The sequence below is a fragment of the Peromyscus californicus genome, unplaced genomic scaffold (assembly GCF_007827085.1).
Source record: "Peromyscus californicus insignis strain IS unplaced genomic scaffold, ASM782708v3 Scaffold_11__1_contigs__length_118956290, whole genome shotgun sequence".
Lineage (NCBI taxonomy): Eukaryota > Metazoa > Chordata > Mammalia > Rodentia > Cricetidae > Peromyscus > Peromyscus californicus.
Window position 1 is genome coordinate 36068455 of NW_026294402.1, and position 21339 is coordinate 36089793.

A 21339-nucleotide genomic window follows, 5' to 3' on the forward strand; every position below is an offset into this window, starting at 1 on the left:
TCATGACTCCGAAAGATGCAGAAATATTGACTGGCTCGAAATAGCATTTTTCTTTTCTCTCTAGGCAGCAAGTTTTAAGGCACGGAATGGCCAGAGATGGTTCTGTTAACTAGTCATAGGGCAGAAATGCGACAAGAGAAACAGCAGTTATGAACAGATCATCTGTGAGTGACCAAGTACTTTGAGGAAAAGGCCAAACCCAGCAGGACCTCAAGAAGGAGTTAATATATATATACATACATATATATGCATGTATATATCTGTATATATGTTCTTAAAATTCCCAGCAGTACCTACAGCAACAAGAATATAATGAAGCCCACTGACATCTCTCAAAAGAAAGTGATTAATTAAAGTAATTACACTCCACTGAATTATTAAAATATAAAGTCTTCTGCAGGATGACCAAAAAAAAAAAAAAGGCAGAACATTTTTGCTGCTCAAAAATTAAAACCATATTCTGGTTCATTAGCTGAGACAGGAACTCACACATTTTAGCCTACAATCTTATTCACAGATGCGTAAGTGTCTAATATTTCACACCTTTGTAATAGCTCTTGTAAAAAAGAAAAGGGGGGAAAGAGAAGAGAAACAACAACCCCATTTCAATTATTCCATTGCTCATAGAGAAGAGGCGATCTTTTGTAAAAAAGACAAGAAGTCTCTGGGGTTTGCTTTAAAAATGTCTCCAGGCTTTGAAAGGACAGGTGTGTGGGTCCAGGACTAGAGCCAGGCTGAGGACAGTGAAGGACAAAGAGGCATTGCTCAAAATATTTTTCAGTTGTGTCTTCAAAGTGTCCATGTTTCTCTGGCGAAATAAAACTGAACTGACGCCGACTCACAACCACTCACCATATTGCGCACCCCCCTATTTCCCCTCTCTCTGAAACCTATGCCTTCCAGACACATCTATCTGCTTCCAAACCATGTTCCCACTTGGCTCAGCCCTGGCTAGAGCACACTTGATTACTTAATGGACCATAGCCTCTGCTTCTGCCACAGGGAGAACCCAGTTCCAACTCCTTTGCTCCACTCTCCTAGGAGTTCACACTTGGACCAGCACCAATTATGGCTCTCCTGTTCTGAGAGCTTCTACTTTGTCCTCTGCCTTCAGAGCAAATGGTGTCCATGGCCTTCCGACATCTGCCCTCACCTAATCCTCCAATGGGTGTTTAATGTCCCCACTGGAGAAAACACTGGCCCTGCCACATGTTATCATGGCTTTGGGCTACTAAACTTATTTGGACAAAAGACTGTCTATATAATTAAATGGGCTAGTATGCACGAAGAGCACCCGGGTCTGGTTTGTGCTCGCTTCTCCATCAGACATTACTATCTTAGGACTGTTTTTCCTTATCGTGTGCTCTGCCCCTTGAGCAAACTTCTCACTGTTTTGTTGATGCTTCTCCACCAATATGCCATTGTTCAAAAGCCTATCAAAACCCCCTAATCCTCCAGGCTTCACTGAAACATCATGATGTACAAAATTCTTTCCCAGACTCAGCCCTGCTGATCTACCCAGCCCCTCCTCAGCATTTTGTCTCCATCTCCCTGAAGATCCCCAGTGCCCTGTGTTTTGCACTGTGGTTTTGAACAGGTATCGGGGGAGAGGGCACATCTCCCCTTTTATCCACTTCACATTTGTAGCAGAAAGCAGTTGTGTCATATATTATCCAACTTCCGCTGCATGGTCTTGGAGTCACATGACTAGTTTAGATTGATGGATGGCCTGTGAGCAGCGGTACCAGTTTGTGTGTCGGTGTTCCTTGTCCAACCTTGTCTTCCCTTCCTTGGGAACTGTGGAGTTCACACTGCAAAGCTCAGATCTAAGGTGGCAAGCATTCCTGAGTATTGGTTCCAAGTGACACATGGAACGGACAAATCCCAACATTTTTCTGCATGTGTTCCTTGAGCAAGAACTAAGTATTCACTGTGCTAAAGCTCTAAGTGTAGACTTTTATTACTTTAGCATAATCTTGTTTCTACTGATGTAATAGCCAACTTTACAATAAGGGAAACTTAGAGCATAGGAAATATCTTATATTCAAATGATGAATAGGCGATGTACAAAACCTCCGGTATTATTCCTCAAGAGATTAAAATACATTTTTTGTATTTTAATTTTGTATTTATGAGATGTGCCCTCTCCCCCCATACCTGTTCAATACATTTTTTTGAAACAGTGTCTCTCACTAGCCTCACCAAATAGGCTAGCCAGGAAGCCCCATGGATCTACCCATCTCTGGCTCTCAATAACTGACTCTCTTATTAAGACATATGATTGCATATGTTGCCCAAGCATTTGCTTTTGACTGTTGAACTGTAGCGTTGAACTATAGAAATCTCTCATGGGTTTTCTCAGTTGTTCAAGGAGCCATATCCAGCAGCCCTGGGCATGCACTTAGTCAGACCTGTCAATGAATGAAGAGTCTTTCTCGGTTCACTAGCATACCAGAGTCTACTCCATCGAAGGCCCAGGGAGAATGCCATCTGAAGGATTCCCAGCAGCTACTCCTGACTCCATCAGTCAGTGGGGTGGTCACGTGGTACAGTGGCCATCCCAGCTCGGATTCCACAGCTTCTTGATGAAGATAGAGGACTGAAAAGATAGAACAATTTTTTTAATGCTTCAAGTAGTATTCCATTGGCCCAGATTGTATCGGAGCTTTCATTGGGTAATATCTGTCTTATAAAGAAGAAAACATAATGAACATATTTCTAAACTTCAACTGGAACATTCCCCTCCCTTGCTGACTCTAAAGATACCATGAGACACCAAATGGGTAAGAGCAGAATTGAAGGGTGGTTCTCAGATCAATATTCTGCCATCTTCATCCCAGATGGATGGACTAGGTGATGCATGCAAGGCCTTCTACCCCCAGAGAAACTCTTCCTGTAATCAGAACCTGAAAACCCAAGTTCAAGTACAGCTCTTCCTAGTGAGGAAATAGATCTTCCTGTCTTGTTAGCCATCTGCAAGAGATGGGGAGCTGTTTCTTTTGCCTTTCTTCCATCTGCAGGAGATAGGGAGCTGTTTTTCTCGCCTTTATTCCCGAAAGGTTTGCTGTAGTAAACACTAATTGGGATACAATGAAAAAAAAAATGCTTTGAAACAAAATTCACCAACTTTTTCCTTCTGGCCTCTTAAGAAAAGCCTGGACCCTAGAATGCTTATGCAAATACCTATGCTTGGGCTTTTCGCAAGCACCTAGGATATGCCCTAACTGCTGGTGAGAAGAGGCATCTCAGAAATGAGGCATTGTGCTCCATTCACTGTGATGGTCAAGGAAGCTGACACAGAGGTAAAAGCAACTCAATGCAGAAGGAATAGGCTGAACCTGGGAACATTCTCTGTGGACTGGGATTTAAGAAAGAGCCAAAGAGGATGAAAGGGTAGCAGGTTGGGTGAATGAAGCTGGAGGAACTCTCCAGCTGTGGTATTTGCTCTGAACTAGGATCCCTAACCTCAGGACCCTAGCTTCAAAAAAGGAAAATGGCCAAGCATTTTTAGCAGGCTAGTACACACTTATACCTCATCTGGAGTAAAGTAAACTGATTAAACTGGGTTCTTTCCCAAGATTTCAGAGTCTTAAAGAGAGCATGGGAGAATCAGATGATCACTATCATGGCCACTTGGACACTCTACCAATGGTAATTGTGCCATAGGTCCAGGCACCTCTCAACTGCCCTCTTAATTGGTTTTCTCTTTGCCAGCTATTGTTAGGGGCTCTAAATGCCAATTCGCCCTGTGGGGCACTGCCTTGGAGTAGCAGAATCAGCTCAGAGCTGCCAGGGCAACCAGGATGTCAGGCTGTTCCAAAGCACTAAATGGGCAAGGTCGGGATATCCAAGGGGGAAAAGGCTGGCTCAAGTTGACCAAAGGCAATCTCAGCCGAGAGACACCGGCTTTGTCAGGACACTGTTTAAAATGCAGAAGGGAAGCGGGGCTGCTCTTTGGAGCCAGGTGGGAGCCAAGGCCGGTAATTAAGAGGTAAGCAACACTGTAGCCAGTGGGCTGGGAATTCACAAAGCAGATGGTGGAGGTGGAAGTGCAGTTGCTCCCCAGCCAAGTGCCCTTGTGCACAGATGTCATTGTTGGGTGCGTGTCCTACCAAGGACTCCAGATCTTTGACACAGCAGTGCAGCTATCTTGCTCCCTATGGAGACATATGATGGCACACCCATTCCTACCCTTCACCCCGAGGCTGGTAGAGACAGTGCTGATCTTAGCCACAGAAGCCTCAGATTTAGGGATATTTTATTCTCCTGCTCAGCCTTTGAGATTTTCCTCTCTTCTCCTCCCCTCTCCTCTCCTCCCCTCCCCTCCCCTCCCTTTTTCTCCTCTTCCTTCCCCTCACCTCTTCTCTCGTCTCTCCTTTCCTATTTTCGTTCCCTCCTTCCTTCCTTTCTTTTTTCTTCCTTTTTTCCCCCACTTATAAGAGTGAATATCGCTTACTGTACCCAAGATTGTGCACCCCGGAAATTCTAAGATTAATAAGGCATTATTCCTATATTTCAATTCAGTTTAGACAATGACACACTGTATCAGCACACTGAAATGATACAGCTCCTAGGGGTAAAACTTCACATAATTGACCACTGCTTTCTTCTGACCACAGTCAACTCTGCATGTGAGGGTACCACACTGGTCGGCCGCTGGCTTTAAGTATCAAAAATACATACTTCTCTTCTTAGCTCTAAATCATTTACCACCTGCTCCCTGAGATCTATGCCTGGTAGACACCCCACACTTACTTAGCGCCTGCCTTCTGACCCTCCTCCCCATGGGGTCTTCTGCCATGTCACCACCAAGTTATCACCCTCCCACTCCACGGCAGGGTCAATGGCACGCATGGTAAATACAAGAATTATCCATGCTTCCATCTTGACTCTCATAGCCTTCATTCAACCAACCAACACATCTGAAGGGAATTCGGCATCACCTGCTTCTTACCAAGTTTTCAGTTCTAATTCTCTCCGTGACTGTGGCTCCCGTTTTGCATGCAACAGATTCCACACAAATTCAGAGGCTTCATAGACTCAACCATTGGGGGAGGGGCATGTCAATAGATTCTAGATTAACAACCCAGGTCATTGGCTGCTATAAATGAGTGTTTATATCTGTTTAATAGTTTTAGATGTTAAGCTACTTAGGGACAGGGCTCCTCCATGTAATTATCTCTGTAGGGCACCTGGCACGGAGCCTCATATAGTTAATCCCTTAATTAAGTCTTTTTGAATATCATATGGAGAAGAAAATGAACCATTCATCCAATAAATATTTATTGAACACATACCATGTGCAGGACCCTGTGCTGGTTTTCCTGGGAAATACAAAGACTTGGATAGAACAGAAAGAGGAAGCTAACCAATCACAGAGTAGCAGAGACAGGAAGGGATGTTGGAGTTCTGGCTTCAGAGTCCAGCAAGGATGGAGAGACGGATGAAGTAACGATGAGTTTGTTGAAATGTAAGGACTCTCTGAGAGGTCTTAGAAAGGCTTTGTGGCCACCAAGGTCAGGAGATTAAAAGTAGGGGAATTAACATTCAAGCCATACCTCACCTCAGACACTAGCAGGTGGGACAATTCAACACCATTCAGAATCCATGAACCATTGAGAGGGTCCAGGAATCCTCTTTCACTACTGTTTCCATGTTTGTGGTGGTAAATGGTTCTATCAAGCCCCTTTGCAGGCAGTGGGGCATCAGAATGCTAACAGAGGATGTGGGGTACTCAGGTACTTACTCATGCTCTGTGTATGTGTAAGTGCTTCCCAGGCATCTTGTTATGCTTCTTAGCAAGATGAAATCCCTTCGAGAGTGACTCATAATTATGGCTATCATCATTGCAGTACAAATCTTTTGCAAGTGCAGGCACTGAACCCAGGGAATATTTGCTTATGGTAACCGAAAGTATACCACTGACTGAACTACACTCCCAGGTCTGCGACAAAACATTTTACCATGCATTATTTTCCTGGCTTCTCTAAAGCTCCCCAATGAAGAGGATGACTCTCACCCCTCTATATCCAATTTGTTACACAGAATCTCACCAAAAATCTGCAGGTAAAGGCAATTCTATGCCCTACAAGAAGCTGGGAGCAGAGGTGGTATAGACCAAGGCAGTTTTGAGCACACATACTTTTTGTCATGGTACATAGCACCTAGCTAAGAGCCCCACTTACAAGTCTGCTCAACAAAGAATCACTGAATTTTATAAGCTGAGATGAACCAAAACGGCTATGTGAGTAATACTTCAAAGAGGGTGTGCTGTTCCTGGTCCCAGGCTTGGTCACCTGTAGTGGGGAGGATCTTGGTGCTTCTATTTTGAGGATCTGGAATAAAGAGATGATAAATCCTGCCTCACATTGGATAAAGTCCCTGTATCAGTCAGCTTAACAGATGTCCATTCTTGGGTAGAAGAATCAGTTACCAAAACCCCTTCAATTTACCCTGAGTGGGATTTAAACTATGATTTGAGTCTGTCTGGAACTTTTAATTTTTACAAGCATCTGACAGATGTGGCTAGCTTGGCCCCGAACCATTAAACCACAGACTTCTTATTCTTCTAATATGAATAAGGGGATCAGGGACAGAGAAAATATTGGAAATTAGTGATCAAGAAAGTGGTGCCAGGACAAAACACACAGTCAATCCAATTACACAGTGTCTGTTTCATGAATGAGAGGTGTTTTTTAGTGATCAGCACAGACCTGTGGTTCCTGGCCTGGGAATCTTCATGGCAACAGCTCCGAGCTCTGGAGTTAGTTGTACTGTCTCTCATCACGTGTATTCAGAGATAGAGTGGCCATGCCCCTGTGGACGTGGCAAAAAATGCATTTTCTACTCAGACCAGACTGGAATGGGTCTCTGAAAAATCTTTTGGCTTAATGAGTGTTTGCTTCATATTTGGGGAGATCTTCTAGTAAAATGACCACATCAAGGTTAGGGTTACTACTGCTGTGATGAAACACCATGGCCAAAGCAACTTGGGGAGCAAAGAGCTTATTTCACTCACATAAAACTACCCATCCCAAATGATCCCTTGTCAGCTTGACATACAAACACATCACTTTTCAACTAGAATCTTTCCTTTCTCATTCATCTTCAAGATAGCCTTTTAATATTAATATCACAATATAAAATACAAATAACGTTAAAAGTTCTGCAGTCTTTATAAATTCAAACACATTTCAAAGAGTGGTGCAGTCTCCTTAAAATATCCAGTCACTTTAAAAATCTAACATATCTTTTAAAAGTTCAAAGTCTCTCAACTGTGGGCTCCTATAAAAATCAAAATTGGGTTAAATATTTTCTTATTTCAAGAGGGAAGAACAGGGCACAGCCACAATCTGAACAAAGCAAAACTAAACTCCAAGAGTGTATATAACTCAGTGTCTGATAGCTGGGATTCATGCACGATCTTCTGGGATCCTCCAAGGGTCTTAGGTCACTTCTCCATCGCTGTCCTCTGCAGCACCTACAGTTAGTCTTCCAGGCTCTGCGAAGCTCCACTCCACTGCTGCTACTGTTCTTGGTGGTCATCCCATGGTACTGACATCTCCAAAATGCTGAAGTCTCTGCTGCAAGTGGACTGCACTTTCGCCAATAGCCTTTTTTGGGTTCACTTCATGGTACCAATCCTCAACTTCTCCCCATGACCTCTGGATCATTGCAATGTCACTGCTACTGTGGCCACACCTTCTTTTGTGGCTTATCCTGATATCTTACCGTGCCAGGCCCAGCTGCTTCTCATGATCCCCTCATGCCTTCAAAACCAGTACCACCTGAGTGATTCCTACACTACCAAGCTCAGCTCCCAATGCAAAGTATAACTTTGGTCGCCTCCAGAACACAGCTTGTGTGTGCTGATTCTGAGGAAACACTTTCCAGAGGATTTCACCACAATGATACTGGTATCTTTTAAATCACTACTTTCTCAGCTCCAACTGACCAGCATCATGTACCCCAGCAAAGCAAAGGTTTACTACAGTGCCTCTGGTCTCTTGTGAATCACAACTGATTCATCAGCCCCAGCTGACCAGAACCACAGATTCTCAACCAAAAATAGCAAAGGGACCTAATAGAGTCTTTAAGTGACTCTTAAACTTCCCTCTGGAACTCCTCCACAAGCCAGGCTTCCATTATCTGCATTGCCATCAACATTCTTATTTTTCAAGCTCCCTCAGAAAATATGACCAAACTTTGAACACTCAACAGATTTTCTAGTCCAAAGTTCCAAAGTCTGTCCACAATCCTCCCCGAAACAACACAGGTCTGTCAGAGCAGTATCCCATGATCCTGGTACCAATTGGTCTCAGGGTTAATGTCCTGTGATGAAACACCATGCCAAAAAAAGGAACTTGGGGAGGAAAGAGTTTATTTCACTCACAGTTCCATAGAAGCGTTCATCACCAAAAGAAATGAGGACAAACTCAAGCAGAGTAGAAACCTGGAGGCAGGAGCTGATGCAGAGGCCATGGAGAGTGGCTGCTTATTGGCTTGCTTCTCACGGTTTGCTCAGTCTGCTTTCTCATAGAACCCAGGACTAGTCCAGCAGTGGCTTCAGCCACAATGGGCTGGGCCCTCCCACATCAGTCACTAATGAAGAAAATGCCCTACATTTGAGGGAATGGAGGCATTTTCTCAATTGAGGCTCCCTCCTCTCTCATGACTCTAGATTGTATCAAGTTGACATAAAATTAGCCAGCACAAGGTGAAAAACATTGTTATTATGGGATATGGCTCTTTCCAGCTCTTCATTGATACATTTCAAAATCTCACTGCAGCTTCAAAGGCAGTGTTGATCGCTTGCACATTGCTTATAATCTTCTAAGACAGTGGTTCTCAACCTTCCTACTGCTACAACCCTTTAGTACATTTCCTCATGTGGTGGTGACCTCCAACCATAAAATTATTTTCATTGCTATTTCATAACTATAATATCACTACTGTTATGAATTGTAATATAATTATCTGATATGCAGGGTATCTGATATGCTACCCTCAGGTGGGTCATGACATCTGGGCTGAGAACCACTGTTATAAGAGGAACCACCAGAGCTTCTCATGGTCTTAGAGAGCTGCACTTTAAAACACTCACACAAACAATTGAGACAGGGCTGTGGAGAAAGCTTCGTTTGTAAACTTCTTGAGGTGCACGAAGGGTTCCTAAGGCCAGGCATGGTGGCACACGACTTAAAACTCAGCATTTGGGGTATGGGGAGCAGAGGCAGGCAGATCTCTGTGAGTTTCAAGGCCAGCCTGGTCTACATAGCAAGTTCCAGGTCAATCAGGGCTTCAAGATGAGACTTTGTCTCAAAACAAACAAAATAGAAGGAAGAGGAGGAGGAGGAGGAGGAGGAGGAAGAGGGCCTAAGTTTGAGTCCTAGCACCCACTGCATGTCTACAATCCCAGCACTTGGGTCTTGGAGACAAGAGGATCCCTAGGGCTTGCTGACCAACCTGTGTAGCCAAATCAGAGAGCTCCAGGCTCAGTGAGAGATCCTTTCTCAACCAACCAACCAACCAACCATCCAACCAACCATCCAACCAACCAACCAACCAACCAATCAAATAAGGGGGAGAGTGGTTGAGGAAGGCTGCCAGTGTCAACCTCTGGCTTCTGTATGGATGTACATGCACATGAACACATATGTGAACAGAGAGAGAGAGAGAGAGAGAGAGAGAGAGAGAGAGAGAGAGAGAGAGAGAGAGAGAGAGAGAGGAAACCTGCAGAAACAGATAGATTCCCAATAACAGAAACTCTGGGACCCACTTTTAGCTGTTGCTTTCTACCCAAACAGCAAATTCTCATCTATGCACTCAGGTGGAAACTATGTGCGGATATCTATATAGATATCAGCTCCTCTTTCTGCCCCTTCATTGGTCCACTCATTCTTTCCGGAAGCATTCATGAAGCACCTATGGTGGACCACATGGTATGCTGAGTCCTGGAGACTTAGAGCTGACTACTGCAGTGACAGTGTCATAAACAAGTAGGCAAAATGAACAAGACAAGTGGTCATGACATGTGGTGGTTTGAAAGAAAATGGTCCCCAAAGGGAATGGCACTATTAGGAGGTGTGGCCTCATTGGAGAAAGTGTGTCATTGTGGAGGCAGGCTTTGAGGTCTCATATATGCTCAAGCCATGCCCAGTGAGACAGATCACTTCCTGTTGCCTGTGAGTCAAGATGTAAGACTCTCAGCTACTTCTCCATCATCATGTCTGTTTCCCACCATGATGATAATGGAATAGACCTCGGAAACTGTAAGCCACCCAATTAAATGTTTCCCTTTATAGGAGTTGCCATGGTCATGGTGTCTCTTCACAGTACTAGAAACCCTAACTAAGACATAACAGAAGATACTAAATGATACAGCAAAAATATAAGCACAAAGTTCTCAGAGAACAGAGGGGAACACTATTTCTACACTGGTGAAGTCTCACTGACAACATTTAGCTGATGTGAATTCCCAGTAGAGACTGAGCAGAAGCCAAGACTCTTCTTACCTGTGGCTCTACAGCCAGGACACTAACAAAGCAAACTACCATGAAGCAAAGAACCCCGTGACCAATGGTTGGTCCAAAGCAGAGCCTGAGGCAAGTGTGGGAGCTGAGTTGTCAAGCGGAGGGCATGGAAAAGCAGAAAGGATCAGAGAATGGAATTGTGGTAGTTGATTCTCAGAACACTGCTCAGAGCCAACTGTTGTGACTGGCCTTGTGGATGTCCTGTGACATCAGCAATGAGTGTGAATGAGCTCAAGAACAGAAACAGAAAAGACACAGCTGAATAATCCTACTGGGTAGATGCTGGGGAACCTTGGAGAGGTATCAAGTGTGCTGATTTTGAAATATGGGCAGGAGTTTCCGGCAAAGAAAATTCCATGGAATTGAGTGTTGATCATTCCATGTGCCTCTTCACAATACTCTTCGTCTGGCATTCAAGGCTACCTGTTCCCAGACACCAACCTAATTTCCATCCCAGCACATTCGCCTCCACATTTACACACATGGGGCTCATCTTTGCTCCCCAAGTAGTCTCTGATTCTTTAACTTATTTTTGTCCCAAATGCCTTGCCTTCTTCTGATTAAAACTGTGCATTTGTCTCTTTATTTTTTATTTTTATTTTATTTTTGATTTTTTGAGAATTTCTCTGTATAGCCCTGGTTGTCCTAGATCCACTCACCTCTATCTCCCAGGTGCTGGGATTAAAGGTGCATGCCGCCATCACCCAGCTAACTGTGCTTTTTTTTTCTCTCTCTCTCTAGTCCAAATACTAGTCCATATTGGAAGGGTTCCTCTCATATTACCAATGCCCCAGGGAAAAGGAACCATTCTTAAGATTTCTTCAAGGTCCCCACTGGCCAAGCTTCTCTCCTGACTTCGATTAAACACAATGCTTCGGAATCTGTTTGATAAGTGATGATTGTGGTAAGCTATCTGCAGACAGGGGCACATTCTGCTTGCCTAGCCTTTTGACTACAAAGGTGTCATCTGCCAAGAGCTGAGTTAGTACCTGGTGAACTTTGGATATACACATCCTTGGTTCGCCAACTGCTGACCTTCCGGTAAGTTTACTACTTTTTTTTTTTTCTGAATCATTTGCAACTGAGTTGCAAGCAAGCACCCTGATACTCAGCCCTGAATACTTCAGCATATGGACTTCTTCCTATAAAACCACAGCCATTTTCTCAAATCTATTATCGCCCATCTCCTGGGATCGACAAGTTCCACAATTGTGTCAGAGATGTCTATCGTAACCTTCCCTCTTTAGATTGGAGATGCAATCAAACTGATACATTGTGTTAGTTGGTCCATTTTTGCTTTTATTAAGACATTAAGATGGCCAAATGTTTCCTCAACCTTTGGGTGTCAAAAATCTTAAAGAACTCCAGGAAAACCTACTACCAGAAACAGGGATGAGCCAGTAAAGTTTCCTGGACCAGGAAGCATGAATGATTTCTGAAGATGCCGGCTGCCTCCAATGGAGAAAGACAGTTATCGCTATCAGCTAGAGCAGTGGTTCTCAACCTATGGGTCATGACCCCTTTAAGGGTTGCATATCAGATATTTATATTACAGTTCATAACAGTAGCAAAAGTATAGTTATGAAGTAGCAATGAAATAATTTTATGGTGGGGGGGTCACCACAACATGAGGAACTGTATTAAATGATCGCAGCATTAGGAAGGTTGAGAACCACTGACCTAGAAGAGCCTTAGGGGAAGGCAGTGAGAATAAGGGCAACTGCCTCACCAAGCTAGGAGATGGGATGCCTGCTACTATCCTCTACAATCACCTACTTCACGCTAAACTGAACTTTTCTAGGGCTGTGTTCCATAAAAACAGATCACTACAGGGCAAATACCACCATGGTGACCATGTATGGGCACTGAAGTCCTTTTGCAACCATAACTGATAAATTAGAGAAATCGGGGGTACAGGGTAATTCTCATCCAACTTTCTGGACGTGGGCATTTGTTTAAAGCCCTCCAGAACTGTAGTGATTTCCCCCTAATTTCTCACAGACAATAGCAGCACAGGTAAGGCAGCTATTGAAGGGCTTCATTAAGCAAAGGGAAGGGGCAGACTCAGTCAGAGTACGGACAAGGGAAAGAAAGCTTTAGCTGTTTCTGAGGAGCCAGAGACTTACACAGAGAGTCCAGGCATGGACTTGAACTTGTATGACCTTGCCTGAGCTGCTTAACTCTTAGGAACTTGGTAAAGCAGAGGAAGTTGGGCTAGAATTAAATCGCAGTTACTTAAAATAAGAATAAAAATAAAAATAAACTTCTGTCTGTCTATGACAAACACCTTATGAGGAGCCTTACAGCTGTGGGTTTTTAACCCATTCCTTTTCCACTGTGATGGAAGCAGCTCTGAGTGGGAGGCGTGTGTGTGTGTGTGTGTGTGTGTGTGTGTGTGTGTGTGTGTGTGTGTGTGTTGTGTATGTGTGTGTATCTGTGTGTGTGTGTGTGTGTATCTCTGTGTGTGTGTATCTGTGTGTGTGTGTGTGTGTGTGTGTGTGTGTGTGTGTGTGTGTGTGTTGGCTTTTTGCCCCCACCCCCTATAGGGTCACTTGGAGCCTAAGCCGACCTTGAATCTATTAAGTAGCCGAGGATGCCCTTGAACTTCTGATCCTCAGGAATTTGGGCATTGCTCGTGTGGGTGAGCGCAATGGTTCAAACTGATCTTAAGCAGGCAGGACCGGGAACCTGGGTACGGTAAGAATTTTAAAAGCGGATTCTCAGACAGGAATCAAGTGAGTGAGCCGGCAGAAAAGTACACTGGAATCCTTCCACCATCCCAAGGAGCGTCGCTAGCAGTGTGCTCCTGCGTCTCCAAACTAGCTCATTCCCTCCTCCTCACCCCAGCCTGAGCACCGTTATTACCGTACAGTGGCTGCAGAGGCAGCATACTGCATGCGTTTTCCAGAGAGAATGGAAGATACCGGGAAGCCAAGATCGCAACATTCTGGAGATGTTCACTCACCACCATTTTTTTTTTTTTTTTTCCCATGCTCGATTCACAGAGCTGGGCGACCACTGAGGTGGGAAAAAGAACAAGATGGCCGCTCAGCCTGCCTGCCTGGCAGATTCCGATCCCAGCCAGCCACCACCAGCTCTCCACATGCAGGACTTGAAGCATCTGCCAGACGGGTGCTGGCTTTTGATCAGAACTGTGTCGAGCCAGAGACCTGCAGGGAAGCCGGCAGGCTCCCTGGAATTGGCTAGCGGGAGTCTTCCAAGCTTCCTCGAGCGAGTTACTTGAAGAATTTGAGCACAGACGGAGAACATGGGTGGATGGGGGCTGCATAGCAAAGACCAGATCTTTTTAACTGAGGTCAAGTCATTCCAGCCGAGGCAGGCCAGGCACCCTTTCCCCTCTGGCGGATGGAGCTGGATTTGGGGCTGCATTGGCAGATTTAGCTAGTGACCCTGGGCTCAGAGTCTTTTAACTCTGTGGAATAATACCTGTAAAACCGAGGCCACTAGAGTGGGTTCCCAGTGTCCCTGTGAGGCGTGTGACACTGTGACAGAGCTGTTTACAAGACATATGATCACTCCAGCGCGTCCACTCAGCAAAGTCTGCTGGAGGCCTCATCTTTTCAAGAGGTCCTCTGGGGCGTGGGCTGCTGTCCTTAGGAAACAGTTTGCATCCTTGACGGAGGTTCAGAAATCCCCGAAAGCTGTCAGGAGCCTGTGTCTGGCTCTGGCAGGAGCAGCCAGGCCAAGGGTTAAACAGAGGCCTAGCGTGTTCTGCGCCTGACAATAGCAGTCTACAGGACTCCAGGCCGCTTGTCTTTCACAAACGAGTTCAGCTTATTGGCCCTAACCTTCAAAGAACCCAGAGGTCCCTGCCTAGCTCGATAAATAAATCCAATTCTACTCTAGCAGGCTTCGACAAAGTTCAACTGTTGACTCCCTCCTGAATCTCCCCGTTCACTCCCTCGTGGCACCCTAGCCCCATGCCTGTTCAACCCCCCTTTCCTCTGGGGATAAATCAGCCTCCGTTTGCGTTTCTGTTTTAATTCTTTCAAAGGACGAGGAATGTTGACACCCTTGAAACATGCCTCTGATGTCTGGTTAGACTTCAGACGGCTGTATGTGAGCGTGCACTGACGCAATCGGGCCTATTGGGTTAAACCAAATATTACAATCGCAAGAACTCATCTGGAACTAATAATTTTGAGGCCACCGAAAGTAAAAGCCGCCCCCCCCCCCCGCTCCCCCCCTCCTCCCCGCTTTGGGGCCTGGCCAGAGACAGAGGCCAGCTCGGGCCAATGCTGCCACCTGCCGTGGGCGCGGGGAACAGGGCGCGCCGCCCCGGCCTTCCTGTTTTGTTCGCGACCCCTCTGCACCCACGCAAGACAGGTTCCTCGCCAGCCAGACCAGGGCTATTTTAAAAGGCTAGCGCCTGTCCCCAGCCCTTAAGATAAAGATAGCCAGTCTGACTGCTCACTGTCTTCTCTGAAAAAGGACCATTTCCCAATTATAGTGCCAGGCTTGGCTAGTAGGGCACTCGCGACTAGTCGGAGCTCCGTTAAGCACACAACCCTTGTACTAAAAGGGGATCGTGTGTCGCCGGCTCACTTAGAGGAAGGCTCATTTAAGAAAGAATGTTTTATTTTGCGGGGGATGAAGGAAACGCACAACTCTGGGTTCTGTCGGCACATTGCTGAACTGCAAGTCACGTGCCAGATCCAGAAATGATGAAAACATCTGTTTTTGCTTTAGCCCAGCGAGGCCCCGACGGTGGGGAGGGGCAGGGAAGGGACCGAGATGGCTTTGCTCACGAGCGCCATCTGCCGAGCCTACGCGGGAAACGCGTGTGTCCCGGGCACAATGCAGGTTGCTCACCCCCGGGAAGGGACAGATCAACAGGTGGGGGGGTCTGTGCCCGGGAGACCATACTCTTCAGAGGACAACTCTGGCTGTGTCCCGGGAACTTTGCAACTCTGAATTGTCTCAAAATGTTCTCAACAAAAAGATCTGTCCCTGGAGACTGCTCTAGGGCAGAGGAAGAGGCCGAGGGAGGCAGCGAATGAATTCCCAGGTTGGAAAGAAAAGAGGTAAGGGGGGAGGGGAGGGGCTCTTGGTTTGCAGACAGTAAAATTTGCGGTTCCTGCCGGCTGAAATCTCCTAGAACAAAGAAACCACTTCCCAGCTCCCGCCCTGCACTTCCACCAACCAGCTCTCTTTCCTGGTATGGTGGTTTTGTACAGTAAGTCTGAGAATGCTCCAGAATTCAGAGAATACTATTCTGGTCAGGCAGAGCTTGTCCACCCTTTATGTGTAATTCGCCCAACCTCAAGAAGCTGGTGCTGGATCCAAGCTCTGAACAGAAGCCACACTGACAGCCATGACATGCCACCTTAGCGGGTTTTTTTGTTTGTTTGTTTTTTGCTTTTTTGTTTTGTTTTGTATTTTTTTTTCAGTGTTCCCCGAGTTATTCATTGCTTGCCTACCAGGTCTCACTCAGCACAATTGTTTGTCATGATATATATATCAAATACGTCATGGGAAAATGTGTGCTCTGTGTCAAATCAGTGTTGCACACAATGGCATCTGGGACCTGGGAGGCAAGGAGGAGATTACAGATGTGGACAGGACGTGGAATCCACCTTGGCTCTCAAGGCAGTCGTCTTTGTGCAGAACTCCTTCCCTCAGCCTCCTTCCGCCCTGGCCTCCAGTCTCTTCTACACACACCCTCCTCAGCACGTCTCGGAGCACAGTCTCAGAGGACTGTCAGTTGCAGCCCACTGCTCCATGTCAGAACTGGTCTGGGGCCCAGACTCCATTCCCAAGCTTCTCTTCCTTCCCAGATGCAGGCTTGCCAGGGGCGTCTGTGTCCTTTGAGACTGGGCTGCTGAGCACACCCTCAGCTCTGAGGCAACATTCCCCGAAGTAAGTCTGCCTGTGCAGGCTGACTGTCTTCTAACCTACAAACTTGCAGGTCTAAAAGGGAAACAGAGGCTATCTGGCTTTCCTACCCCTTGCCCAAACAAGTATAGAAAGAGCTAGCTGTCTTTTGTATGGGTCAGGAATCTGTGTACTATCTAAGGGATTTCAGAAAAAGACACCTCATTTTTACAGTTGCACAAATTTCCTCAAAAGCAACCCCATCCTCAGCAGAGTAGCTCTATCCCTACTGACCATATCTGTTTCCGTGGTACCAAGTTCTTATATTGCTGGGGCCCTGCAGGCTCCCCTGTGCCCTGCAGCACTCAGGTCTGGTGTTGGAACATTGCCAGTTCCCAGGGAGCCCTTCCCACCAGGACAGTCAAGTTCTTTTCTTGTTTCGGGCTGTAAAACGTTAGAACATGAAACTTCCTTTTAGTCTGACTTGATATTGGTCTAGTACGGAGAGTTTTGTTGAATTGTCTTTGTTTTCTTACAGAGGGAACCTAGTGCTTACTGTCTCATATTTCTTTTCTGGTCTCTTGACCTCTTTTCTTATTTCTACCTGGTTCTGCAACAGGTCTGTGTTTTGATGCACAGAGATCAGGATATGAAACTTCTTACGCTGTGTTGTCATCTCAGAACTCAGATGGAGGATGTTTTTAGCAACATCAGAAAAACCAAAATCTCTGAAAGAGGTTCCAATAATAAGACAGAGAGAGGAAGAAGAGCAGCAATGTAAAAAACAAACAAACAAACAAACAAAAAAAAAAAACAGGGGTGACAGTGCCCTCCTCCATGTGAAGTGTCATACCTCCCAAACATTTGTTTAGTCCCAGCCAAGATGCTCTTTTCCTCACATAAAAATAATTTGTTCCCTACTTTTCTCCATCCATCTTGATGTGATTCTCCTCACACAGAGAGGAATAACCTTTGTTCCAAGCTCCACTCTCCTAAGCTGGGCAGAATTCTGCAAGATCACCCTGCACACACAAGCTTAGCGCCTCCCTTCCAGCTCCAAACAACCCATAATCCCAAACCCGTTCTTTTAAACAGAGGTTTCTTTTATGCTTAAATTCCTAAATAAAAGGAATGTCGACCGCTACTGTTGTTTTTCCAATTAAATCCGATTTTTGCTGAAATGCTGCTTGCTCAAAAATCTGGGTGTGAGCTGCATGCAGGCTGGGCTCCGGGAACTGGAATTCTCCAGCTAGCTGGAGAGCCCTCCAGTGGCCAAAATAATAGCTGCCATAAACAAAGGGCACCAAAGCCAGTGCAGCAACAAAGACAGAAGGGTGGTCCCTAGCCTGTGTGGAAAATCCTGCAGAGTATGATGCCCACATTTTGCTCCATGGAGGTGTGTCTCACTTAAAGGAAGCCAAGACAGAATCTCAACTTGAAGGATGATGACGTTATTTGCATGACAAAAGAATCCTTCATGAGATAAAAGAGGGGCAGGTTTGAACTCCTTTAACCGATAACTCCCTCTATTTTTTTTTTTAAAGATTCTATTGAACTGGGGTGGCGGGGGGATGCAAATTTCTAGAATGCATCTGTAAAACCTAACAGGGTGCACTTGAGCTTGCTCTACTTGACCCCCCACTGACCTTTCCTTCTACCTGGGCAAACCTCCTAAGTACTATGACCTTGAGAGACAAAAGGAGGTCAGGGTCCTTGGAGGTGAGGTAAGAAGAGAAGGGGCAAGTTCAAGGTTGTCTGAGCCCAGAGAGACTTTCTGGAGGGCTTCGAAAAACCAGATGGTTCCTCTGGACCTGACAGCCTTCCAGTTTTCCAGAAAGAGTTCTAGATCGGTTACAAGTTAGTACATCATGTCACCTAGGCAGGCATGCCTCAGTTTCTTCTGGTGTAACAAACGAAGGGTAGACAACACAAGCCAAACACAGACTTCTAGGAAGTGTTGCTCCCTAGTTACTGTAACGACCTTTGTTACCTGGAAGCACAGTAGAAGGAGAGGGGAGGGAGAATTCTTACCACGAAGTCCCTTTAGTCCGGACTCATTCTGAATCCCTGCTGGATGCCAGGAGAAGCAGAGGTGAGGCAGGGATGGAGAAAATGGAGCTTATCCTCCCCACCCTCCGCTCCCTCCCCACCCTCCGCTCCCTCGGGCCCTGCTGTCTAATCTCCTTCATGCCATCATGGTCTGTGCTCAGGACCGATGTCTAGGTCCCCACAAATGTATAGGTTGAGATCATGCTCCCACAAAGGGATAGTATTGGGAGATGACATCTTTGGGTCATGAGATCAGAGCCTCATGAACAGGATTAGTTCACTCATGAACGATATGCCAGAGACCTGCCTTCCCCTTTCTCTATTCAAGGAGAGAGCAAGAAGCCTACCAAGGAAGGAGGAGCCCTTGCCAGCCATAATCTCCAGAGCCCCTGTCTTGAACTTCCAGCCTTCAAGTCTGAGAAACAATGTGGTTTAAAAACCACCTACTTTGTAGCATTGGGTTACAACCACCCAGCGACTGGATTTGTTTGTTTTGCACGCTTAGCTGAAGCAAGGAGCCAGTATCTGTCTGGAAGCCGGGCAAGAGCTGGTCCAAGTCCATCAAGCTCCGGAGAAAGGACATGTGTGAAGATGAAGTGCCCTATGGCAGATGAGTGTGTAGCAGCAGGACCACAAATTCTCGGGTGGCAAAGGACCAGGGACCAGGCACAAGGCCACAACCTGCTCTCTTGAGCACAGCCACTATCCTTTGGCCACTTCCACTGTCACACTCCAGCCTTTGCAGACGAGCACGGTCTTCTTTTGATCTGTTTTGTGCATATTGTCTGACTTCTCCATCTTTCAAACATTCGTGGGTGTTTCGGGGCTGAAGTCACTTCTCCTTTCCCATTTTTCTGTTCATCCTGTATCAGACTAGTCTCCATGCCTATTGCATCCTGAAAATCAGGGACACCCGTGACTTCCTCCTCTGTGAGGAAGTGTATCTCAACCCAGGGCTACAGGGGACTGAAGGAAGACACCCATGGGTGACACCCATAGTTGTAGCGGGTGAGATGCACTGTTTTGTGTATGTCATGGTCTGCTGGCATCCTCACCATAGCCAGTGGGGTAGACGCTACCCCACCTGTGTTGACAGGGAGGAGACAATAATGGGTAACGTGTTAAGAGGCACACTATCACGGGGCTCCTGAGCCAGGATTCTTCCCCGGAGCCCAGACCCCAAACCTCACGATTCCACAAGGGGACCATGGAGAAGCACAGCAGACACACAGCTGAGCTCACGGCCCTCATTCCTGAGCTTGCTCAGGTATTGAACCAATAGATCCTCTTTTCTCTGGGCCCTGAGCACCTGTGTCCTCCCCATTCCCACTCACCCTCTGACCTCTCCAAAGCAGAGTGTCCTAAGGCCTTTTAACTTCAGAAGAATCTCCCAAAACATATGACTTTGAGATCTCTATCATTCTGAAATCTCTCTCCAGATGTTGTGCCTGCCCCATCCCAGTAACTGCAGTGTTATTTAAACAAGCAAAGAACCAGGACAGCTAAAACAATCTTATACAAGAAAAAACTTCCAGAGGTATTACTATCCCTGATTTTAAGCTGTATTATGAAGCTGTAGTAATAAAAACTGCATGGTATTGACATAAAAACACACAGGTTGATTAATGGAATCAAATCAGAGACACAGACACAAATTCACACACTTTTGGATACACCTGATTTTTTATTAAAAAAAAAAAGTCAGAAATATACAATGGAAAAATTAAAGCATCTTCAACAAATGGTTCTGATTTAACTGGATGTGTGGTGATATTGTGTTCCCCAAAATATTGTGCACCCTAATAAACTTATCTGGGGTCAGGGAACAGAACAGCCACTAGATATAGAGGCCAGAAAATGGTGGCACACACACCTTTAATCCTGTTACTTGGGAGGCAGAGATCCATCCAGATCTCTGTAAGTTTAGAGCCACACTGGAAACAGCCAGGCATGATGACTCACGGCCTTTAATCCCAGGAAGTGATGGCAGAAAGCAGAAAGGTATATAAGGCGTGAGGACCAGGAACTAGAGCTGGTTAAGCTTTTAGGCTTTCAGTAGCAGTTCAGCTAAGATTCATTCCAGATAAGGACTCTGAGGAAACAAGACCAGCTGAGGGATTGGTGAGGTGAGGTTAGCTGTGGCTTGTTCTGCTTCTCTGATCTTCCAGTATTCACCCCAATACCTGGCCCTGGGTTCATTTTTATTAATAAGACCTTCTAAGATTCACACTACAAGTAACTCTGGACAGAAACTTCCAGTACACAGCTCCAGCCCGGCAAGTTTTGAACTCCACATACATTTAGCCATTCCTTATGTTCATTATGTTGTTCTCTCAGCCTCAGGCTATGCCTCCTTGTGACAGGGATTTTGTTTGGTGTGACGAATGAAGCATCTTCAACACCTGGAGAGTACCCAGTCAAAGTTTGCTAAATGAAAGAAGCCAGCTTTTACATGGTCCCACCTGCTGGGCTATGCCACCAGCCCTTTACATGTCCTAAAGAGAATTCACTACCCTTTCCACACCTGTCCTGTTCTCTCCCTTCATACCCAGGTTAACAATATCAGTCACCCACTTCATCCTACAGGCCAGGGATATTGGAATTATTCTGGCCCTGTATCACTTCGTTTGTTGGTCGGGGGGGGGGGGGGGGGGGGGGGGGGGGGGGGGGAGGGTTATGTACATAAGTGTGTCTGGTGTATGACACATTGAAGTGTGTGTAAATGTGTATAATGTGCACATGTAATACATGTGGAGGTCAGAGGTCCAAGTCAGGAGTCTTTTTTGGTATCTCCCAACCTTATTCTTTTGAGACAGTTTCTCTCATTGACTCTGGAGCTTTCTGATTAGCTAGACTGGCTGGCCAGTAAGCTGTAGGGATTCTCTTGTCCCCAACCTCCCTCCCCCAGAGCAAGGATAATGAG

At 45.9% G+C, this 21339-nt stretch overlaps 1 long non-coding RNA gene across 1 annotated transcript; it reads left to right on the plus strand.

Annotated features, from left to right (window-relative positions):
- Positions 1-14875: 14875 nt before the first annotated feature.
- On the plus strand, positions 14876-20158 carry LOC128122122 (uncharacterized). The gene is made up of 2 exons (XR_008222343.1): positions 14876-15577; positions 18745-20158. It is a non-coding gene; the product is annotated as an uncharacterized LOC128122122 (long non-coding RNA).
- Positions 20159-21339: the final 1181 nt, after the last annotated feature.